This window comes from Leptidea sinapis, chromosome 24 (genome assembly GCF_905404315.1).
Source record: "Leptidea sinapis chromosome 24, ilLepSina1.1, whole genome shotgun sequence".
In the NCBI taxonomy this organism is placed as follows: Eukaryota; Metazoa; Arthropoda; class Insecta; order Lepidoptera; family Pieridae; genus Leptidea; species Leptidea sinapis.
This window is the reverse complement of record NC_066288.1, coordinates 9,280,008-9,305,452: the sequence shown is the minus strand read 5'-3', so window position 1 is coordinate 9,305,452 and position 25,445 is coordinate 9,280,008. Positions and strand designations below refer to the sequence as shown.

General features: G+C 33.9%; 1 protein-coding gene across 3 annotated transcripts in view; it reads right to left on the bottom strand.

Moving 5' to 3' along the window:
- The window catches only part of LOC126971758 (kinesin-like protein CG14535), a 153,639-nt gene that overhangs the window by 67,255 nt on the left and 60,939 nt on the right, over positions 1 to 25,445 (bottom strand). The gene's annotated exons all lie outside the window — the stretch shown is intronic.

Below are 25,445 nucleotides of genomic sequence, written 5' to 3'. Positions count from 1 at the left end.
CGAGGTCGTTTCGAGAAGTCTCTGATCACCCCAGGAGTGTTCTGTACTGCTGGAAGCTGGGCTGGTTGGAATGGCCAATTCACGCAAAATGGACCCAACTAATTGGTTTAATTGCGAAAACAGGAGCCCCTTTACCATGACCATTTACTCGTGATTGATACGCCCAGCCCATAACAAAGCAGTGCCACTCATGATTCTTGAAAAACCCAAAAATTCTGAGTGGCACTACAATTGCGCTCGTCACCTTGAGACATAAGATTTTTAGTCTCATTTACCCAGTAATTTCACTAGCTACGGCGCCCTTCAGACAGAAACACATTACTGCTTCATGGCAGAAATAGGCACCGTTGTGGTACCCATAATCTAGCCGGTTTCCTGTGCAACGGATCCTCCTACTACCTATACATAACCATGTCTTTATATCAACAGTCAACTCTAAACATTAATATCTAAAAGTAAATAAGACAAGTACAACTCTAAATATTCCTGTAGAGGGCGTGCTAAAATGTTTTCATACAATTACAGGCTTTAGCTCGTTAGCCAGTCGGCTAAGCCGGGCGTACGTAACTCCTTATTATGATGTAGCGACCACGTGCATTCAACAAACAGTTAAAATGAATTTTAAATGCATCGCGAACGATTTTCGGCTCTCGTTATTTTAATTGAGGTTTCAATAAATTATTATGCAAAATGTTCTTTGTGTAATACAATATTTACATATTCAAATTCAAATTCAAATATATTTATTCAAAATAGGATGTGAAATCACTTATTGAAAGTCAAAAAACTACCACCCATTCCAAAATGAATGCCTCAGGCCTGAGAAGAATGGGCGCAACAAACTCAGCGGGCTTTTTTTTTATCAAAAATATATAACCTTTTTATTTAATAGCCTGAGGGCGGTCGCTCCATTCCCAATCTGTGGTATCATAAAGAAAATCATTTATGTTATAGTAACCTTTACCACACAAACGTTTTTAAACAATTCTTTTGAATAACGCAATACTTTAACATAATATAGTACAAAACTTCATAATCTTATATCTTTAAACGAGCAATTCTTGTATATATATATATATAATCTGAATCTCGGAAACGGTTAATTAAGTATGCAGGGGATTTCGGGGGTGATAAATCGATCTAGCTAGGTTTCAATTAAAAAAAAAATGGTTTTATCCATGTTTGAATGAGAAACAGCTACAATAAAATTAGAATACAAAGGTAAATTTCGCCACTATATACAAGACTATTATAGCTCAGATGGGACATTGGGTGATCCGGAAAACAGAAGACCCCGGTTCGAATCCAGATGTCCTATTAGATTTTTTATTTGTTCAAGTTTTGTACATTCTTAAAAATCCGAGCAAGGCTCGGTCGTCCGGATATTATATACTTAAACATATATAGTATATAAGTTAAACATAATATACCATTGACGTACATTGAAGTACAACAAGACTGACAATCTCGCTGAAAGATTTCAAAATCAAAATCACTTTATTCGTGTTGGTCACGGAAATGACACTTATGAATATCAAAAAAATATTTTTCTTATTGTATCTACCGCTACTTCGTAAAGGGTTGAGCTAATGAGAAGAAGTAGCAAGAAACTCATTACCACTCTTTTATATCAAGACTAGCTGACCCAGCAAACGTTGTATTGCCGATGTTGTATGTATATTTTAATGCTGACTCATAATCAAACAAATTTCAAAAAAAATGTCAAAAAAATTAAAAAAACAATTGCCGTGGACCACCCTTAACATTTAGGGGGATGAAAAATAGATGTTGTCCGATTCTCAGACCTACCCAATATGCACTCAAAATTTCATGAGAATCGGTCAAGCCGTTTCGAAGGAGTTTAACTACAAACACCGCGACATGAGAATTTTATATTACAATATAATATGTAAAATGATGCAACAAACATTGTCTGAAACAAAACTCTGCGTACGCGTCTATTAGAAGAGACATTTATTTTGAAAGGCGAAAGGTAGTCTCGTTGCTTATGTTATATACGACTATATACGATCACGTCAGTCTCCAAAGGGGTAGAGAAAGTTAAATATAGTAACACTTATCTATCTATATATATAAAAATGAATTGCTGTTCGTTAGTCTCGCTAAAACTCGGGAACAGCTGGACGGATTTGGCTAATTTTGGTCTTGAATAATTTGTGGAAGTCCAGAGAATGTTTAAAAGGTGAAAATAATAATAATAATAATATAGCCTTTATTCAGATTCTTACTAACATAGAGAACTAACAATACTCAAACATAAAACATTAGAAACAAAATAACTTATTCTAGTATTTGTATTTTTTTTATTTTTTGCGAATCTGTTTGCCAATCGGCAAAGGCCTCCTCCAACCGTTTCCATTCGTGTCTTTCTTGAGCCACTCTGTTCCAAGTTACTCCTGCCACTTCCCTGATATCGTCCTCCCATCTTTTCTGGGGTCTACCTCTTTTCCTTTTCCCTTCCCTGGGATACAATCTTGTCACTTTCTTACTCCATTTGTCATGTCCTCTTACCAAAGGTGAAAATACTCGGAATAAATTAAAAACAACAATTTAGTTTTTCCTTTGATGTGTCCCCCGTCGTTCAGAAATCAAATTGAATGAAAAGTTTCAAATGAATAACTAATTAGAATTTTTATATCTTTCTAAGTTTCTCAGGAGGTAAAAAATAAACTTAAGCTTAATTTTAGCTAACTATTGTTGGTAGATTATCTACAGTTGTTAACTATCTATCTTATTATTTTTTTTGTGGATTGATAAATCATAAGTTTTGTCACAAATTAAATTTTTGAACCTTACCAGAATATTTGACATTAGACAACATGTAGATTGATAAATTTTAAGTTATTAAATGCATAAAAACAGTATTTTATTTATTATGTACAGAACAACGTCTGTCGGGTCAGCTAGTTGTCAATAAATTCGTACAAGCTTTTTGCTTGATTGTAATTATCACATGGATTTACGTATAAATTATAACATATGTAGATATAGTGTGTCGCTGATTTTTTTTTGTAGATATTTTAAAGTTCTATAATTCCTTACAACATTCGCATTTATAATATTAGTAGTTTTTTTCACAGCGCAAAACATAAGACTCGGATTTCCTGCACAGTTTATTAGGTGTAAGAGCACCACGCTCTGTGGTAAGTACGAATAATTCTAATTTAATGACGCTTATATCTTTGAAAAGATGGCTGGTCCATGCGTCATGCTCGTTAATGGATGTCAATTGAGATGTAATTGAGATAGTCATTGCGGTCCACGGGGACTTTAATTTTTATGAAATATATTATATATTTTTTTGTTGAGTATATATAATATATCTATGTTTCCTTTCTTGAGTTGATAAAATGCTCGCGTGATACCATTACGGACTGATACATATTTTTTTTTACCAGTGGGAGGCTCCTTTGCACAGGATGCCGGCTAGATTATGGGTACCACAACGACGCCTATTTCTGAAGTGAAGCAGTAATGTGTAAACATTACTGTGTTTCGGTCTGAAGGGCGCCGCAGCTAGTGAAATTACTGGGAAAATGAGGCTTAACATCTTATGTCTCAAGGTGACGAGTGCAATCGTAGTGCCGCTCAGAATTTTTGGGCTTTTCAAGATTCCTGAGCGGCACTGCATTGTAATGGGCAGGGCGTATCAATTACCATCATCTGAATGTCCTGCTCGTCTCGTCCCGTATTTTCATTTAAAAAAAACATCTAATTATAATTGTTACCCTTTTGAGTTATTTATGATTTAATTGAATACATGAATGAGTATTATTGCCAAAACTGTGCATAAAAAGGACGACAAACTGTAGCTTATAAATTGAGAAGCCTTCTGTAATCCGAAAGTTTATTATTACCAGCTTGAGAGTTTCGATAGATTTCAAAAACTCTTATTGTTAACGCGTTTTGTATATACAGTCGAGTGCGAAAACCTATCGACCCAAAACTTATTCTATGCATTATCTTTGGTAAATGTTTACCCATGGGTACGGTATTCCGATATAAACAAATTTATATAACTTAATATTGTTATCCTAAAATCATATCACACGAGGGCTGTCATCTGTAGGCACAATCAACAGTATTTTAAGTGCTATACAACAAATTCACACATTGTTATTATTAAAATAAATAAAAAATAAGAAATTTTTACACTTCAATATTATATATTTTTTTTATGAAAGAATATTTTATATACACCAAACCACAGAAAAACAAAGTAACTAATTAAAATTCATCCATAGGACACCTAAATAATTTTGATCCGCCATTTTCGCCAGGTTCAAAATTGAGGGAAATATTGGGCAGCATACAAATAAACATACAAAAAATAATAGAAGAAAAGAGAACTTTCTCCTTTTTAAAAGTCAGTTTTTATAATGAGCAAAACAGACGTATTATGAAATATGTTTTAACTGATAAACATTTATAAAACCAAAGTTTATTAAATTCCTGAAAGGTGTCAACCCTAAAATAATTTTATATTGCCAAAATTAATAAGGTATTCGTATATTATCATTCCCTTATCCCAGCATATTCCCTATGGATTCCGAATACGGAATGCGATAGAGCGGCCCGTAGCATATTTTCCTATATTAGATCCGATCCGACCGGATATCACAAACATCACATAATAATATTATGATTGGCTAGTTCACTGCTTTTCGTTCAATCTAGAGGCAATTTAATTAAAAAAAATCACTTTGGAATATTTTTTCCCCTGTTATTATAATTTATTTTACTATATAATTATGCGACTCAAATCGTTGATATTTTTTTTATATTATCCAGCTTTTAGGGTAGGTAAGCGGGTTGACATGGGTATAGCCATTAAAGTTATTAGCCTAGTCAAAACAAAAAAATATACAAAATGGCGGCTTGATTTGATCTTAAGGTGTCGTGGCCCTAAGGCCTGTATTGATTTGATTGGATTAACTTGAATATCGAAATTAACTCTAGTTATAACTGTTTTTCTCTAAATTAATAAGCTGCAGTTCTATAGTCGGCTGGTTGTTGAACTTTTTAGTTTTTCAAATCACGTTGTAACTAATAGATCTTATGTTGACTTCTTACCAAATAATATAGTATATTACTTACCAAATAACTTAACTATTATTTTCATAAATGGAGAAAAGAAAATACATCAGGTGATTGTCTTAGTTTTTTTATTCATCTATTATGCATCATCATCATCGTTTCAGCCGGAAGACGTCCACTGCTGAACAAAGACCTTCCCCAAAGATCGCCATGACGATCGGTCCTGCGCTGCCTTCATCCAACCTATTCCGGCGATCTTGACCATATCGTGGGTCCATCTAATGCGGGGCCTACCAACACTAAGTGTTCCGGTACGTGGTCGCCATTCGAGGACTTTACTGCCTCATCGGCCATCTATCCGTCGAGCTATGTGCCCTGCCCACTGCTTCTTCAGTTTCTCTATACCGGTAACTTTGGTTCTCCTACGGATCTCTTCATTTCTGATTCAATCTCGTAGGGAAACTCCGAGCATAGCATGGATTATCATCAATTATTATTCATTAATAATTTGATTTACCTTTAAATAGGACTCGTACGCCCTGGTCACCAGCCCTCGCCCTATGAGCACGGTCAGTGGCATGTATTTACGCCTTAATAAGTATTGATATATTTTGCACATATAATTGCCGTGTGTGAGTGTAGACAGAGTGATAAGCGACGCTGTTTAAGATGTTACATTAACTGAGGCCTTTCTGAGATTTAAAAATTGGAAATTAATACCTATATCTGTCACGTTAACGTGGACGTAACAAAGATTAGAGCAATCAACAAAATTTGCAACACTGACTAAAATCCTGAGTAAGAAATTGAAAAATCGAGATCTAGGTCTCCATAAGTATAACATTAAAAATTGATATAAATGATTAATCTATACTAAAATTATAAAGCTGCAGTGTTTGTTTGTTTGTTTGTTTGTTTGTTTGTCTTAACGCGCTAATCTCTGGTAGTACTGGTCCGATTTGAATGATTCTTTCAGTGTTGGGTAGTCCATTTATCGAGGAAGGCTATAGGCTATGTTTTTTTTCAAAATTAGGGATCCGTAATAAAATTGCTATTTTGTAACACAAGGTGTAAAATCGAAAACCTATTTTTGCGTGCGCTGCAAAAACTATTGACAATAGAACAAAATGATGTACAGGCTATAATATAGGCAATATTTTATTACTTATAAAACTTTCGCGTGAATTATACTTTATATGGCAAAACAACGTTTGCCGGGTCAGCTAGTTGCATATAAAATTAATAAATATATTATGATTAATTTGTGAAAAATAATATTTCACTATCGTCCTTTCTTACTAGCTAAAATAAAATAAGGATTCAAATAAAGTGATGTAAATAATGAAACAACATTAACACAAAGTGTAAACAAGACGAAAACAAAAATCAAAGCAAATTGATACATTTTGCATGTCGTGCAGATCAAAGGAAGCGACTAGTAAGTCGTATCAATAAGAGTAGCTGTGCATCATGTGTGCTTGTGGAACGTGCTGCGTAATTCATAAGCAATAGCGTTTCATAAAAAGGCATAATATATTGAAATTTAAGGAATTAGAATTGGTCCTTTTTTTTCCATCTCGATGAAAAGCTCACTATTAGTCCCTGGTACGAGGAATAAAAGTGGTCGATTCTCTCTCGGCAAGACGACTTTTGCCCCTCCTACTAGGGACTAAAATACACGTGGTGCGGATACGTTATACGCACCACGTGAGATAAGTAGCAATATTCCGAGGTTGAGAATGACATACTTTTCTCACTAGGTGCGTACTATACTATTTTCTCTTTATTTTTCTTTATAAGAAAAAGTGACGAGACGAGCAAGGTTTTTGAAGATTTTTGTTTGTAATAGAATAGACAATGTTGTGCAGATTATAGAATCCAATGGTAAATTACTACAATCATTTAGTTCCTAGAATCAAGCGGTTATCAACTGCCCAGACGTACTATTGCAATATTAATGAAATAATACAACTAAAATATATCATAATCATGATCAATGATATACACGTACGCTTCCGCTTTTGACTTGCACTGGAGCATAAAAAAAAGGGTCGAATCAATAAGAAGTTTAATCCCGTGGGCACTGTCCGGCGATCTCATTGGATGCTACAAATTGACAGCATTGAGAGATGCCACATTCAATGATCGCTTAGTGTTTCTGCTCCCCTGGTACTTCAAGACTTAATGATCCTTTCAGGGAAACTAGGAATTGTTATTTTATGGGTCACACCGGGACTCACCGTTGTCTCTTTACATATTCATCTATGAACTACTTACGTACTTATAATTAATAAAAATATTATGACAAATTCAGAAGAAGTAGAAATTATGGAAATGTATGTTTCAATCAACACCGCAAACACCCATGATATATTGTCACTTTCCAGGTTTATTACACGATCTTTCTCAGTTACAAGGTCCTATTCAGAAAAAAAAATCCAGACAGTGTCAACAGCTGAAAACAACAATTTCGTATTAAACTGTGCGAATTGTCCAAAACTCATCTACGTCAAAGTATCATCATACACTGACGTCGTTATTTATATGGTTGGTACCTATTATTTATACTATCATACAATATTTCCAAACAATACCACAGCCACACAGCTGAGTTATTTTTTTTCATATAATAGTAGTTTATTGCATTAAAAACTTCGTATTGTTTCAGAAATGAATCTACGAATGTTCCTCCACTTTGCTAAGACCACTTGTTCTGACGAAAAAGTAATATTTTTCTTTCAGGAAACTAATAATATTATTACAGGTATTGACCCAAATGTGAGGGCCTCAAGGGGTGACTCTACAAATACGAGAGGAGATTGTTTTGACACTCTACGAGATTTACCTTTGAATCAAAGTATTTATTTGCTGTGTTTTTGTTTACGTTCAATTTAACATAATATATTGGATTCTAGTTTATTGTGCAACATATTTTTAGAGAGAATGATTTTGGGATTTATTTTAAATACTGCTTTTTAGGTAGCAGGAATTATGGTCCGTATCGAGGATTTTATATATACATGCATTTTTCGCTGGTTTTATTTTCAGTGTCAGCAATAAAGGATGTTTTCTAGAAAACGGCGGATCTGTTGATTTCTAAATTCCTGTTCGTGAAACAGGCCAGGCAGACAATACGGACCTGCCAATGTCCCTACGTATTTGTTTGGCTTAAAGATATAAAACAGTTATAGTAATTGTTGATTAATAATAATATAAGCGCTTAGAATACTTACCACATATTAAATATGCGGAATATTTAATATGGAAATGTATAAACCAATGATACTTCTTTTGATAAATAATTTTATTGGCTGTTACTTTATATTGATATTAATGACTACAATTTAATAACAATTATAGCGGAAAATTTAATTTAATTTATATATTATCTTTATATATTCATATTAGCTCTAAATAAAACGTTAGAGGTCACTAGGGCATCTAAGATCGATAGGTAGAACACAATATATTAATTATTATGAGTTACTACTCATTCAGTTTTTATATCTTCAGCTAGTAAGCTGAAGATATAAAAAAGAAGTGGCAGTGGGCAGGGCACATAGTTCGACAGACAGATGGCCGTTGGGGCAGTAAAGTCCTCGAATGGCGATAACGTACCGGAAGACGCAGTGTTGGTAGGCCCGCCACAAGATGGACCGACGATCTGGTCAAGATCGCCGGCATACGTTGGATGAGGGCAGCGCAGGACTGATCATCGTGGAAATCTTTGGGGCAGGCCTTTGTCCAGCAGTGGACGTGTTCCGGCTGATAATGATGATAAACAAACAGCAAATTGCAAACGCAAGTCAAGAGTCTGAGACTTATTTATGTACTATCATTTATTGCCAAAAAAACAATTTTGATCATGGAGTCTAGGAGTAAGGTAAGTGAAGGTATAATAATTTTGGTATATTCAGAAAGAATGTTAAGGTGAATTGAAACTTGTAATAATACCAGGGCTTCCCTATAAAAACTTTACGTCACTATAACCAACCAAATCAAAGGTATACCTATAAAAATATAGCATATTGAAATAGTAATGGGCAAATGAGACTTGACAACTTATGTCTCAAGGTGACTGAGATTTGGATTTTTCAATAATCCTGAACGGCACTGCATTATAAAGGGCAGGGCATATCAATAACCATCAGCTGAATGTCCTGCTCGTCTCGCCCCTTATTTTAATAAAAAAAAGTACTATCGAACTGTGTGGATGTTGAACCAGCTAGGCTTACCTTACCCATTTTAGCCAATAGAAATTTAAAACTTCACCGGTAGTAAATCCTGACTTACTAGCAGTTATCCCGTAGGATGTGTTAACGAAATCCCCTTATCTAGGCCGGGCTACGCCTATGTTTCGTCAGCGTTCACTTCTTATCAACAATTGCAAATGTAACTGTGGCAGCTCGTTTTACCGTTCGCCAGTTTGGCAAAAAGCCCGTCAATGGTATAATGTGCACGTGGTTTTGTGTAAACTATTTACGTCTCTATTTTATAAAGTCACATTTTTACTGGGCTGTATTTGTTCCTCGATATACAATCTACTTATTATACGAACCTGTTGTGTTATTTTCTATCTGATCTATGTTAATATTAGTTTAGCTATTGGTTAAATTATAATATGTACATTATATTGTACATATTAAAATTTAACCATTAAATCATGAAATATTTTTAGAGAGAAAATACATCCACAGACACATAACACATACGCACATGCACCCAACACTCACAAACCACCTGCGTAAATACCACTGGACTGGCTGTTCCATATGTTTGACAGCAAATTTTGTCCCTATTTGAAGCGCCACTCGCGGGCGTCCAGAGAACTAATTTTGACGTATAGTACAAATGGCTGCAAAGGAACGTAGTACTCTGAAGTATAATTTCGTTCGTTTTCCGTGTTATTTATACTTCAAGAAACAATTTTTTTTTTTGGTAATAGTTTCCCACCATCTATCGATGTTTGTTGAGGTTGTCTTCACCAGTTTGGCGAACTCTAACTCACTAAAATGGCGAATATCAAACAGGCACAAAAGCACTTTGACAGCCGCCAGTCCAGTGGTATAAAGTAGATGTCAGTGTCACAAACACACACAGTATCGCACGTACACACACACACTAACACATAAGTACATACATTTATCATTTAAGTTAACAATTTAAAAAATGTACCTACTTACCTGTTCTTTAAGAATTAAATTATTTCCAAATATATAAATTGTAAATTTTTATTTATTTCATAACGTTATAATTATTTCACTAACATATCAATAAAACTTTTGTTTAAAATAACACATTGCTGAAATGGAAGAGCGGAGCCACCTGCTACAGGTATTATTTGCCTAAGAGGTGACTCCGGCCACTAGCTGCTGTAAACCTATGTTTTAAAGAGAAATAAATTATTATTATTATTATTAGAAAAACCACAGACAAAAACCTTGACAGTCCTAATGAATAAACGGTGTTAATTACTGTATATTTCAAAGTTACGAGCCCAATTATTCATATACTCTTCAGAATTGTAGGTTTAATCAGGAGTCTTGCTGAATGTAAGGTTACCATAATCTTTGATTCCGTTTTTTATAGACATTTGACAGCTGAAATGATGCTAAGCTTAAGCTAAGACAGCCTAATGTAAAAGTCAAGTTCGCGTTCTCGTTCACATTCAGCTAAGGATAAAAAAATAATATGTAGACAATGTATAAATTTTAAAATAATGCAATCTAGTAAAATAATACAAGGTTGAGTCATAAAATTTTGAATTTTTATTCTATTTAATTAAATATTGTAATGTCGTTTACGTAATCATTGATATTATAATAAGCTTTTGAAATGAGTCGGCGTTTAATAAATGATTTATGTTTGATGTTGCAAAAGAAGAAGACAAACCATAGAAATATATTATTAGACATACAAACGGATGTACGGCACAGGTGATAAAATAAGATCCCGTGGGCATACATTGAGTGTGGAACCTTGACGCCATATTCAACTATGTGAAGTTGGAATTTAAACGTTTCCAGCAAAGAAAATTCCCTAGGCAGAGTATAAATCGTCCAGAGTGTGTGCCACATTAAACCTAGGTCCAGCGGTCTGGGGTTTGTAGCACAACTCGTTAGCATCTCACGATATTATCAATAGTGGTAACAAGTCTTATATTACAGAGTAAACCATCATTAGAGAAATTATTATAATTTTAATTTACAGCATATGTCTTATTTGAAATAATTACACTGAGACTTTAAATAATAATAATATAATAATAATGATGGCACATTTTTATTGTCTTACCCCAAACTAGGCATAGCCTGTACTATGGGTACAAGATAACGATATATTTAATACAATATACTTACTTAAACATATTATATATAAACATCCATGATTCGGAAACAAACGTCCATATTCATCATATAAATAATTTATTGCAATTACCCGGATTCGAACCCGGGACCTCAAGTTTAGCTGTCAGGGTCACTGATCATTCAGCTATATGGGTCGTCAATATTTGGAGATAATCAAGAAACAGTGAGATTTTAGTTTTCATGCATGTGTTAATTATTAATACTTGATTTGGTTTTTGTTTAAAATACAATTGTTGCTACTTTTTGAAGTGAAAAGTTCTTTAGCGTAGTTGAAAACTTTTCTTGGGATGGGCATAAAATGTTAAACTTGCGTCAGGACATGTGACCTGACCGAAAATACGTAAGACAGTCGTTAAAATAATGGACGGAGTTGATTTTACTAAGAGATAAACTATTTAATGTAATGTAAGGTTTAAAAATTGTCATTTTGGTGTACGATAGCGTTATAAATGAATATTGTATTGAACCACATAAATACTAGTACTGATAAATAGAACAATTCGTGCTAAATTATTCCCTAATCATACCAAAATATTCAAAAATGCACAACGTTAATGTTCAAGTTCTATTATGTTAATATCAAATTATAGAAATAATGCATTTTATTTTATAATTTATAACTTATACTTATTTTATGTAACTATTTCACACATAATTTAGCTTGCGGTATTCACCTTAAAAGGTAATGCATTTAGTAATAATACCCTTGTAAATTAGAATAAAAATTATAAATGTATTATTGTAATTACCACTGGTGAATCTAAATAAATTAAAACATATTTATATTCACTACTTGTTATTGGTTGATGTAATAATAAAAGGCATAAAAGGCATTTATTTTCTCAAAATTGATTCCTTTAGAATTCTTTTTGATGTCATTTCTTATACTACTAGATACTACTACCGCTTCGGAAACAAATGGCGCTCTGAGAGAGAAGAAGCGGCGCAAGAAACTCTCCCAGCATTCTTTTTTTGCGTTCTTTTCTATAAAAATATACAATATTGTACAGTCATTTCTATCGCTATAAAATAATCACAATCTAGTCCCAGGCTGTCCGATCATTTAGATATTCAGCAGTGGAGTAATAGGATTTACGACAGAGCCATTTTTTTATAAAACATTTAAATTTATTTATAGATAATGCCTGAAAAGTGGCTGGGACTTTATTGTAGAAGTGTTTACATTTACCCTTAAAGCTATTATGTATCTTATGAAGCCTACTAGAATTAGTTACAAGCAATCCCTTATTTCTAGTGTTATAATAATGAAAATCACTATTAAGAGCAAAAAGGTGACGATTTTTGTGAACATATATTAAATTTTCATAAATGTACTGACAATAAACAGTCATAATATTTATTTCTTTAAATTTTTCTTTGAGAGACTGTCTATAACCAAGCTGATATATAGCACGAACAGCTCTCTTTTGCAGAGCAAACACTATACCAATGTCAGCAGTATGACCCCATAGTAATATACCGTACGTCATGATGCTGTGAAAATAACTAAAGTACACTAATCTAGCGGTCGCAACATTCGTGTACTCTCTAATCTTTCTAACTGAATATGCCGCAGAGCTGAGTCTATCTGCTAGATGGGTAATATGTGGACCCCACTGAAGCTTTTTATCTAACGTGATACCCAGGAAGACCGTAGTGTCCACAAGTTCCAATCTCTGGTCATTTATAAGTACGTTGGTTTGTACCTCCGCTGTGTTTGGTGTAATGAACCGTAAACACTTTGTTTTTTTACTGTTTAAGTGCAGATTCTTCGTCTCAAACCAACGCACTATCTTTGAGAGTGCATTGCTTACCTCGTCATCAATATCCGCACGTCGCTTCACTTTAAAAATAAGTGAAGTATCATCAGCAAACAATACAATCTCATGGCTATCATCTACCACAAACGGTAGATCGTTAATATATATAAGAAACAAGAAAGGACCGAGAATAGAACCCTGTGGAACACCTATTCGCACAGGTTTACCCGAAGACCGTTTGCCATTTACATCGACTATCTGAACTCTTTCGCTTAAATATGATTTTAACAGATTTAGGGCTCTATTTTTCACTCCATAATGCTTTAGTTTTAGGAGTAAAGTTTCATGGTGGACGCAGTCAAATGCTTTTGACAAATCACAAAAAATGCCCAATGCATCCTGTGACTCTTCCCAGGCGTCAAAGATGTGCTCAATGAGTCTAATACCCGCATTAATTGTTGATAAACCCCTAGTGAAACCAAACTGATTTTTGTTCATTAATTTACAAAAATGCATTTGTAGCTGTTGAAGCAAAAGTTTTTCAAAAATTTTACTAAAAACAGGCAGCACTGAAATAGGTCTGAAATTAGCAGGGTCAAAAGAACTGCCCGATTTAAACAAAGGTATTTGCTGTATTTCATGAGGTCAGGGAACACACCCTCATCTATGCATTCATTAAATATTATTGCTAATTCAGGTGCTATAATGTCAAGTATGTATTTAACAATATTAGTCGAATGGCCCCATAGGTCTTTTGTATTTTTTAGGTTAATTAATTTGAAGATTTTTATTATATTGCTACCTGTAACATACTTAAATTTCAAGTCAGTAGAAGATACTGGTACGTGTAATTTAAGCATATCATATGCTGCTTTTGGCGAAGAGTTAAGGTATTTGGTCGTGACAATCGGGATTTCGGAGAAGTATTTATCAAATTCATTTGCAATTTCTATTTCCGAATTTATAACGCGATTATTAATATTTAAACAGATAGAGGTGTTACGGCAATTCGATCTACCAGTTTCATTGTTAATTACACTCCAAGTCGCTTTTACTTTATTATTACTGTTTTTAATTTTATCTGCAATGAAACGTGTTTTCGCTTCATGACAAACTATTTTAAAGAGCTTGGAGTATTTTTTTACATATATTTTAAATTCTTCACTATTATTGTAATGTTTCTCATAATAAAGGTCATATAAGCGTTTACGACTTTTGTGGATACCCATTGTTGCCCAATCATTAAAACTATGTTTGTTGTTTACTGTCACCGTTACTGGAGTAAAAATCCTGTCAAATTCCTCACAGAAGGAATTGAAGACTAAGTTATAGTGAAAATTAGCAGTTTCACCACAGTGTAAAAATGGTATCGTATTTACCAAATTATTTCTAAACCTCTCAAGACGGCTACCCGTAACTGGTATAATCGTCACCTTTTTTGGTCTGACATTGTCCAATCTTGTATTTACTTTTATAAATTGCCCACTATGGTCGGACTGAAGATTATTAATTATGAGTTTACTAGTAATAGTAACATCTGTAAAAATATTATCTAAACAGGTTGCTGTTGTAGAAGTGATTCTAGTAGGTTCCCAAAATACATTGAACAAATTAAAACTTTGAAATAAATTTTTAAGGCTAGTACAATTGGCCGAAGGTTCAAGCAAGTTTATATTAAAATCTCCAAACACTATAATTGACTTGCTAGTTTTGCTAAATTTTGATAGTACCTCCTCCATTCTATGTTGGAATTGTTCATATGATGCAGTGGGGGGGCGGTATACACTTACAATAATAAATTGCTCTAGTTCTATACAAGCTATCTCAATTAGTTGTTCTATAGAGAGATTAACAATATCTCTTCTATTTTTACATTTTAATCTATTATTAATAATAATTAGGGAACCTCCATGTATTGCCCTACTTCTACAAAACGAACTGACTACTTTATGTTCTCTAAAACTAAACTGGAGCTGATGACTCTTACGCCAATGTTCTGTAATACATAATATATCTATATTACAGCAGCTCAAAAACAGTTCAATTTCTAATTCCTTACTTGAGATACCTTGTATATTCTGGTGAACAATATTTATGAGCTTTATATTATGATTATCTATAGCAGTAACATTTATATTTGGTGAATGTTGCCTATTTTGTATGATATTGCAAGAGTTGTCCTCCCTTGTCAAATAACTTAATTTAAATTAATTGAAGAAAAATCTTCATTGTTATATTTTTGTACATAAGTACTAATACATTCCCCAATAGGGGCTTGTATGTCGATTATTTTACAATTTTGCCCAATAGAGGCATGTTTATTAAATAATACTACAGAGGAAGTAGTTTGTTGACTAAGACTATAAGCTACTAAAGTAGCCAGCTGTCGCTTAACTCTAAATGGTAGGTATAGGTTACCATTGGTTATTTTCATTTTATAATTAATGAATTTATTTGTGTCAAATAAAATTAAATTTTCATTGTTGTGGAATGTCGCATTATACAAAGTTGTATTTAATTTAAATATTTTTCTATTTTGCTCCTGTGTCAAATCCGAGGAGTATGGAAATGTACACATCATCACTTTAGATTTTGTGTTATTGGAAATATTAATTAATTTTTCTATATTTTTAATTAGGTCTTTATTTCTAATTTCTAATATTATGAGAAATGTTAATTGTGAATATTTATGTGCTAACGAAAGCTGTTTATTTCCTAAAAAATGGGTCATGTTCCCACGCAAAAGTAAGTCCGATTAAAATTAATTTATTCGTAATGCAAATAATCTGGTGCACACATGCCTACTTAATATGTTGCCATAAATATAAAGCTGTAATTCTAATATTAAAAACAGTTGAATACAGACATTAAGCCTACTTATTTTAATCATTCTCATACGTTATATCAGAATGATTAACATGAGTAATGATATTACTTGTGTTGTTGCAATATGGTATATTATTGTCACTCCATGTGGTAAATAAATGTATTTATACTCTATTTTGATGCATATAGTAGCCTTTTTGGAAGACAATTTCTTCAATCACTTGAGATACATATTATAGTCAAAGTCAGAGTCAATACAAAAGTTTAAACTTTATTCAATTAGGCTTAAACTAAGCGCTTTTTAATAGTCACTATAAATATTTCTTTTAAATTACTGAATTATTATTATTAATTTTATTATTATGAATCTTCATCTATACTAATATATAAAGCTGCAGTGTTTGTTTGTTTGTTTGAACGCGCTAATCTCTGGTACTACTGGTCCGATTTGAATGATTCTTTCAGTGTTGGGTAGTCCATTTATCGAGGAAGGCTATTTTTTTTTATAATTTTGCTGCTATATTTTTTTTTTCAAAATTAGGGATCCGTAATAAAATTGCTATTTTGTAACACAAGGTGTAAAATCGAAAACCTATTTTTGCGTGCGCTGCAAAAACTATTGACAATAGAACAAAATGATGTACAGGCTATAATATAGGCAATATTTTATTACTTATAAAACTATCGCGTGAATTATACTTTATATGGCAAAACAACGTTTGCCGGGTCAGCTAGTTCATAATAAAAATAACTGTTGTGGATGGAATTTTGTAAAATTCGTTCTTAGCTGACCTCTACTCGGCAAAAGGAAAATTTCCGGCAAATTTCAAGTCTCTACGCCTTATGATTCCAGATATCATAATGAGTCCATATACAGGTGGAAATCTCTTCTCTATATTTTACATAGATTTACAATAAGCTCGATAAAGATCGTATTGGTTACAGTAAAACAGGGGCTACCCTGAACTGTATTGAATTGGCCCACAACCATATTATCAGGTGAAGGTTCTTTCTCTTATCGTCACTGTAACACATTAAAAAAAAATCTACAGTTATTTTTTTTGTTTTTATTTTATGACTATATTTAACCTGGCTCGTTTGCACCGGATGCCGGCTAGATTATGGGTACTTCTGCCGTGAAGCAGTAATGTGTAAGCATTACTCTGTTTCGGTCGGAAGGGCGCCGTAGCTAGTGAAATTACCGGGCAAATGAGACTTAACATCTTATATCTCAAGGTGACGAGTGCAGTTGTGGCACTACAACATGCTCAGACCTTTTGGGTTTTTCAATAATCTTGAGCGGCATTGCATTGTAATGTGCAGGGCGTATCAATTACCATCAGCTGAACGTCCTGCTCCTGTCGTTCTTTATTTGTATAAAAAAAAATAAGAATATTTTTAATGTTATGTCGGCTATATTGTTTCTCTGGTCATTATTAATTCTAATTTGGATTTTAATTGCAATAAAGATAGATAGAAATTTGTTTATCTCAATAAAATTCACACCACAAAGTAATATTACAAGATTATTCACTTTATATCGATAGCTCTGATATTCAAGGCACGAGCATCGAAGACATTTGAATTATCGAAGTTGCTGCAAATCTTATTACCGAGCTCTAGGATAGACGTCACATTAACATCTCCCGTGATCTGAATTATCTACGAGTTACAATTAATTTACATCTTGAAAACAATTAAGAATAGTTTGTTTTGTTTTTAAAATGATAGCCTTCATTCTAGGATAAATACACAAATAAAATTTTTCACCACAACCTGAGAGTTGAACAAAGCACACAAGATTTTATGACGATACGTCACTGAAACGGTTAGCTCAGTTGGAAGAGCACTCGCATGGAACGCGAGAGATCGTGGGTTCCAGTCCCGGATAGTTAATAATTTTATTTGTGAATTGATAATAGGTTTGTATTACCTTTGATCATTTACATGTCTAGATTTTTTTACAACATTGTAGCCATCATCCGTCAATCTATCAATGATTGTACGTTTCGTCCAATCGAGTGAATCGCATTTTTCTTAGAGAATTTCGCTAGGACGTTAGTGCCATTGTGAAAATAATGTTGTATTACTTGCGACGTATATATTATGCTTTTACAACAGGTAGACAGAAAAAAATACATTAAAAAATTTTGAGGTCAAGGTCATTACGAGCAACCTAATAAATTATAAAGGGAGCCCGCTCGATTAAATCTATATTAATTACATACCAGGCTTCTTTGGACAGGATGCCGACTAGATAATGGGAACCAGAACGGCGGCTATTTCTGCCGTGAAGCAGTAATGTGTAAGCATTTTTGTGTTCCGGTCGAAAGGGCGCCGTAGCTAGTGAAATTACTGGGAAAATGATTCTTAACATCTTATGTCTCAAGGTGTCGAGCGCAATATTGTAGTGCCACTCAGAATTTTTGGCATTTTCAATTATCTTGAGCGGTACTGCATTGTAATGCCATTACCATCAACTCAACATGTCATCCCTTATTTTCATAAAAAAAAACCTATAAAAGTGTGTGTATATTTACATTATTTATTTTCTTATTAATTTTAATTTAGGCGAACGAGGTTGTGGGTAAAAGCCTGTGAGCAATAAAAGTGCAGGGTTGATTTAAGTGCCGCGTGCAACCATTGACCCGTAAACTTGATTTGCCGCTTGGTTGGTGCCACACTTAACTTAGACTCTTTAATTTGTAAGCAACAAGTTTCTGTTAAAATGGACATTATTCACTATTTATGTCAGAAGTGCGGAAAGTTAGTCTACCCGAACGGACTTTTATTATTAATTTACTTTGTGTGAATGAAGTGGTAAGAATCTTATCTTGATTCATCTTAAACGGGATGTGTTTGCTATTCAATATTTAACAAGATGAACAAATTAATACTTTATTTTATTATGTGTTATAAAAATCACCACAACGTGGAATCAAATAAAGAAATAATATATAATTATTGTTAAAAAGCATTCATCGAAAACACGTGCACGTGCGCTGAGCCCTATAAATACGGCCGTAATATGGACAGTCGACAATCGATGCATTCGTGCTCGAGCTGTCATACGGTAAGTACTTATACAGACGATCTTTCCTCGTCATATAAAATGAAATAAAAATAGATAAAAAAATTGTGTGTATTCAAATCAAGAAAATGGAATTATGTCGAAAAGATTTTAGAGCGATGATTTTTTATGATTTTAAAAGTTCTCTCTCTCCGCAAGACTGTGCCGCTCTTCTTCAAAATGCTTTTAGGAGTTTGCTTCAGCATCGTGAGGTGATGGTTTGCTGAAGTTGAGAAAGGTCGGGTTTCTTTACGTGACGAATTTCGTGAAGGGCGGCCTTCAACTGCCGTCAACGAAAATAATGTGGCTACTGTTAAGCGGCTAATTGAAAAAAAAACCCGCGGATTACTTATGACGATTCGAGGACTATTGGGGATTTGTATGAGCCAAATTCAGAAACTTTTACACGAAGAATTGAAAGTTCGGAAACTTTGTTATCGTTGGATCCCTCATGAACTGACAGCGGAGCAGAAGCGGGCTTGCGTGGAATGGTGCTCACAGACGCTAATGAAGTACGACCACGGACATTCGAATGCTGTTTATGCATTGTCACAGGAGACGAAACGTGGATTTATTGTTTTGAACCCGAAAAAAAACTGCGATCTTGTGAATGGGAGTTTGAAAATGAGAACATGCCAACAAAAGTGAGGCAGGCGAGAAGCGTTGGCAAAAAAAATGATCGCATTTTTTTCTCAGCTACGGGTCTCATCTGCACAATTCCACTTGAAGATCAAAAGAGTGTTAATTCTAAATGACTATTATTCTACCATTTGTTTACCCAGGGTGTTAAAAAAAGTTCGCGAAAGACGACCAAAAAGCCGCGTTCTCCTACATCATGATAATGCTTCTTCACATACAGTCAACAAAACTTAGTCATTTTTAGCTTTCGAAAATGAACAACTCGTCACTCATCCTGCACATAGCCCCGACCTTGCACCCTGTGATTTCATTATTTCACTTTTACCAATTCCGAAGAGGCAGTGAAAGCGTTCAATCAGCACATAGGAAACATGCCAAAATCATCATTTGCATCGACAAAAAGTAATGAGCACACACCACCAATCAAGGTTCGTGCGAAACCCAAAAATTCTGAGCGGCACTACAATAGCGCTCGTCACTTTGAGACATACGATGTTTAGTCTGATTTGCCCAGGAATTTCACTAGCTACAGCGCCCTTCAGATCGAAACACAGTAATGCTTACACATAACTACTTCACGGCCGAAATAGGAGCCATTGTCGTACCCATAATCTAGCCTGCATCCTGTGCTCAGGAGCCTCGCACGGTCTAAAGAATTTGTTTGTTTTTGTTGTAAGGAATCCTGAGCAGCATTGAATTATTCAGGGCGCTATCACTTACTATCAGGTAAACTGCAAACCGGTATATATATAAAGCAGTGTGAAGCTCTTAAAACAAAACGCTTATCTTATTTTTAAAGTTTAGTTCTCATTATGGCTGCTGACATTCTGTACGCTTCACTACGCTAAAAATAATTGTTAATCAATGTCATCTCGTTAGACGGCGATAAGTAAAAGGGTCTTGCTAACTACGGAGTAAGGATCGCTAATTAGTTCCGCTACGGTTGGGTACCCTAACGGAACTCTGCGATATCAATCTTTTTAATGAAGAGGAACAACTCTGGCAAGACACAAACTTTCAGTTGACCTAAGATCGTGATACCATTGAGTATGTGGCGTTAGTGATTTATGTAATTATACAGTTTAAGGGCTTTCAAAAAAGGTCTATTTTTCTCTATTTCTCATAATGTAATCTGCTGACAGATCTTATTTTAAACACGAATGAGATAAACGATCTCAATAGACCTGTGTAAATACCACTGGACAGGTTGTTCCATATATTTGACACCAAATTTTTAGTGCCTATTTATAGCGCCACTCGCGAGCGTCCAGCGAACTAATTTTGACGTATAATACAAATGGCTGCGAACGAATGTACAATACTCTGAAGTATTATTGCATTTTGAATTAATTTCGTTCGTTTTCCGTGTTACGCTTCATGAATCAACTCAATAAATTAGACTTTTTTTTTGTAAATAATTTCCTACCATCTATCGATGTTTGCTGAGGTTTTCATCACTAGTTTGAGTACCGCAGACTCTTGCTACATGGCCAACAGCGCCAAAATGGCGAATATCAAACGGGCACAAAAGCACTTTGACAGCCGCCAGTCCAGTGGTATATAGAAGAGGTCAGCGACTAAAGGCAATATTCGAAGTTGGTAGTACTGTACGTTATGTCAGCAATATCATAGTTAATGTGTTAAAAAGCGCTACCAACGTCATGGACTGCCATAGAATATAATTAAAAAATACATATCCCAATGAATAATTACATTTATTTAACTACACTTACTCATTACTGTGTTAGTAATGTTATTTTATATAATTATCACTTTGATAAGAAATAACTTTAACAGCAAATAATATTCAGATCTATATAAGCTAAAGCCCTAATTTCGAGTCAGTGATTATTGTAATTCTAATTTGAAACTTTATAATATAGATTATAGATATGACAATTTTATTATGTGCGTTTAAATTACCAACCCTTTCTATAGTTATTAAATCTTTTCAAGAAAATATTTCCACTCATGCTCGTTTCATATGTTGCTCTGCGGCGTTACGTTGTAATTAACTTTATAGCTGTGTACATTTTCTTTTATTTTTTTTTATTTTTTTATGGTTTTCATACGAACAAATAATATATCTTTATATTGGCATATATAATATGTTTGTAACGAAATCTTTAACGTGATTTTCTCACTTCAAAAATAATTTACCTTACAACAACGAAAAGCCAGGTTTTCCCCAGTTTTCCTTGACTCCTCCCCTTAAGACAATAATATTGTATAATTTAAAATTTAATAAAGTCTAATCCCCCAACTCGTACATAGGGTTATAGAATTATGTCTTCTGATACCTACATATAAGGCCTTCATTGTTAATTGCTTCTATGTTTAGATATTGTTTGATTTTTTTATTTAAAAATGATTTACTTGAAAATTTACACCCGTACCATGTATACGTATTCTTTTCAATATATATTATAACAAAAGTTAAAAGACTTGATAAATTATGAAATAGATTATCTATTCGTCGAATACTTCGAGCACAGACAATAAACTTAGAGTCAGAGCTGTGAAGTTATTTATTTAGTTCGTGAGTTGGACGCGTCTAGAAGATCTGTAATCATCGAGTAGGGAGCCAGACCCTGTCTCGTCACGTACAAATTATTGCGAACTTCCCACCTTCTTCACTTTTGCGACGACTTCATTCAAGAATTCATTTTCATATTTAATTATTCGTTTATAAGACGTGCTTAAGTCCTTTAATTGTTTAATTTTACGGTTCTTAGAAAATGTATTATCGTATTATAAAAAATCGAAATTAACGCCTTCTCCTGTACAGCTAATATGTGATTATTGAGTACAAATAGAATGTACATTTGCTTAGAATTATTATCAATCTGTAGTATATATTGCAGGTATATTGTCAAAGGCGTAATAAAACAATTTCACTAGTGTCATTATATTTAAACGGTGGATTCTCAATTAACTGCATTTCTTACAATTAGTATACTCAAATGGTTTGAGTTTTCTTTAGTGTTAATTCCGCCAATATTTGTCTTTAAACAATTCGACTCGTTTTCGCCTCTACACGAGTCTCTCGTGCCAGATTTTGGCGAGACAGCACGTCCTGAGGATGCCTCGTGTAGAGGCGAAACACGTGTCGAATTGTTTAAAGACAAATATTGGCGGAATTAACACTAAAGATAACTCAAATCATTTGTATAATTATGGATTTCCGAAAAGTAACGCCTACTTCAATAAATTTTATTAGTATAAATTCAATAGTATAATACACAAATAAAATTTGAAAACATAATTTTATGAACGATGCGGGATTCGAACCCACGACCTCTCGAGGTCGGTTATCACTAGACTAGTCAGTTATTAATCCTAGAAGTGAGGGTTATCACTTTAAAAATATAGCAAATTGAATAGTGTCATAGTGTACCCGTGATATTACAATGTCACTTAAACCAGGCCGTTAAATTGTAAGAAATGAAATCACTCGACAATCTACCGTTACATTAAAAGTTCACAAGTGATATTTTGATTAAACGGTACTCTGACAATATACCTGCGATACATATACACCGATCATTACCATTAAAACAGAAATATTCATCGTACAAATACTCATTACTTGGTGGCTTACCTCAACCGAACATTGGAGTTAGATTGTAGTGCATCCTCCGCAAAAACCACAATAGAAGTGTGTTCCACAAGAGTATTTTTGAAAAAAGTTTAATTTTTATTACAACCTTATATTTAATCTACCCTTGGACATATTAATCTATTTTTCTGCTCCTCCCATCTTTTTTCTGTCATTTATACAGTCACGAACAGTAATATAAGTACATCACTGACCTCTACTATACACCACTGGACAGGCGGCTGTCAAAATGCTTTTGTGCCTGTTTCATATTCGCCATTTTGGCGCAGTTGGCCATGTAGCGAGAGTCTGCGGTACTGAAATTAGTGATGACAGCCTAGTGGACAACATCATCTATGTTGTGGGAAACTATTTACAAAATAAAAATTGTGTACTTATCGTTGATTGTTGAAGAATTCTTGATAAATTACATGGAAAACGAACCATTTCGCAATTATACATCAAAATTAGTTCTCTTAACGCTCGCGAGTGGCGCTTTAAAAAAAATTACTGTCAAACATACGGAATAGCCTGTCCAGTGGTATTTATACAGGTCAGTGATTTTTTCTGCTCCTCTACTTTTATCTGTCATTTATACAGCCACGATCAGTAATATAAGTACATACTTTAATGTATCTTTGATAAAAAGTCTATACTCTATTGTTGTCTACCGTACTATAATATTGCCAAAAAACAAAGTCACAGTTGTTTTAGTGCCACAAACTGCTAAATCTAGGTTAGGTATGGTAAGTTCATAGCAATATTAGGTGATACGCAGTACAAACTATATTACATACATAATATTTTCATGTTTAAGTCAATGTACATTTTAATGTCAACTTTAGAAAAAACTTCTTAATATAATTTGCCATGATGCTGCTGATTTAATAATTTTCAATTTTCTCGCGTTGGCTGTATGAGTGTACCTTTGCCATTCCTCGAAGCAAAAACGAAACCACTCACCAGAGATAAGTATACAATACATTTCCCGCCCATTTGTGCCGCCAAAAATTGTGATATTTGTTTGTTTACATAATTTTTGTTATATTTAAAATTACCTAGTCGTAGAACAAATATTGTATGACACGCTGTATAAAACTATTCATACATAACCTACTACTCGATACTCGTGTATTTTGACCCTCTTCATGCAACGGTTGCTTAAAATACTATAAACTTACCATTTTAATCATAAAATGTCAGTTTTTGAGTCCAAATAAGGTTGTAAGCTAGATTAATGAAACACGAAACGTAGCAGTCGCTGCAGGTTCAACAAACAAACGTTTCCTCCGACACCCGCTCGACGTTTCGTAGCAGGCCTTCAGAATCTAAATAAGCCAGAAGGTGATAATAAAAGTAGCCGAGAAAATACAGACTTACATGTAAAGATCACGTATGCTTGAATGACGGAGTGAAACATATTCAGATCTCTCGAGGAATGTGTGTGAGAAGATTGATGATATTGGAATAAATGTTGGTAAGTATTTGTAAAACATGGTCGTTATATTGCCCTCTAAACCTAAACTTCTATGTAGTTATGTTGAATAAAAGCTGTGTATATACAACAGATGGCTGTTGGGGCAGTAAAGACATCAATGGCGACTGTGTACGGGAAGATGTAGTGTTGGTATCCCTCCAGAAGAAAGACCGATAATCTGGTCAAGATCACCGGAATAGGTTGGATGAGGGCAGCGAAGGACCGATCGTCATGGCGATCTTTTAGGGAAGCCTTTTTCCAGCACTGGACGTCTTCCGCCTGATATGATGATGATGATATACAAACAATAACGAATACAGCGAGAAATCAATACAGTATTGAAGAAAGTGAAGTTTGAGAAAGCTTAATTTATTTGAAGTTTTTATTGTTGGACTATGCAAGTATTGACTGCATGCTGATAAAATTTATAATAGAAGCACCTACATAATATTAATTGCGTGTACTTTCTGAATACCGACATTTATTCAAAAGTATCTTAGTAATGTCGATTTTCATCATAATTATTATTTAATTCATTTCAAGTATAACTTTAAAATTTGTGAAATTTTGCGTCAATAATAAATTACACTAGAAATTTCATATTACTTTTGCGATAGCAGTTAGTTTTATCAGGTACCTTTTTCGTACT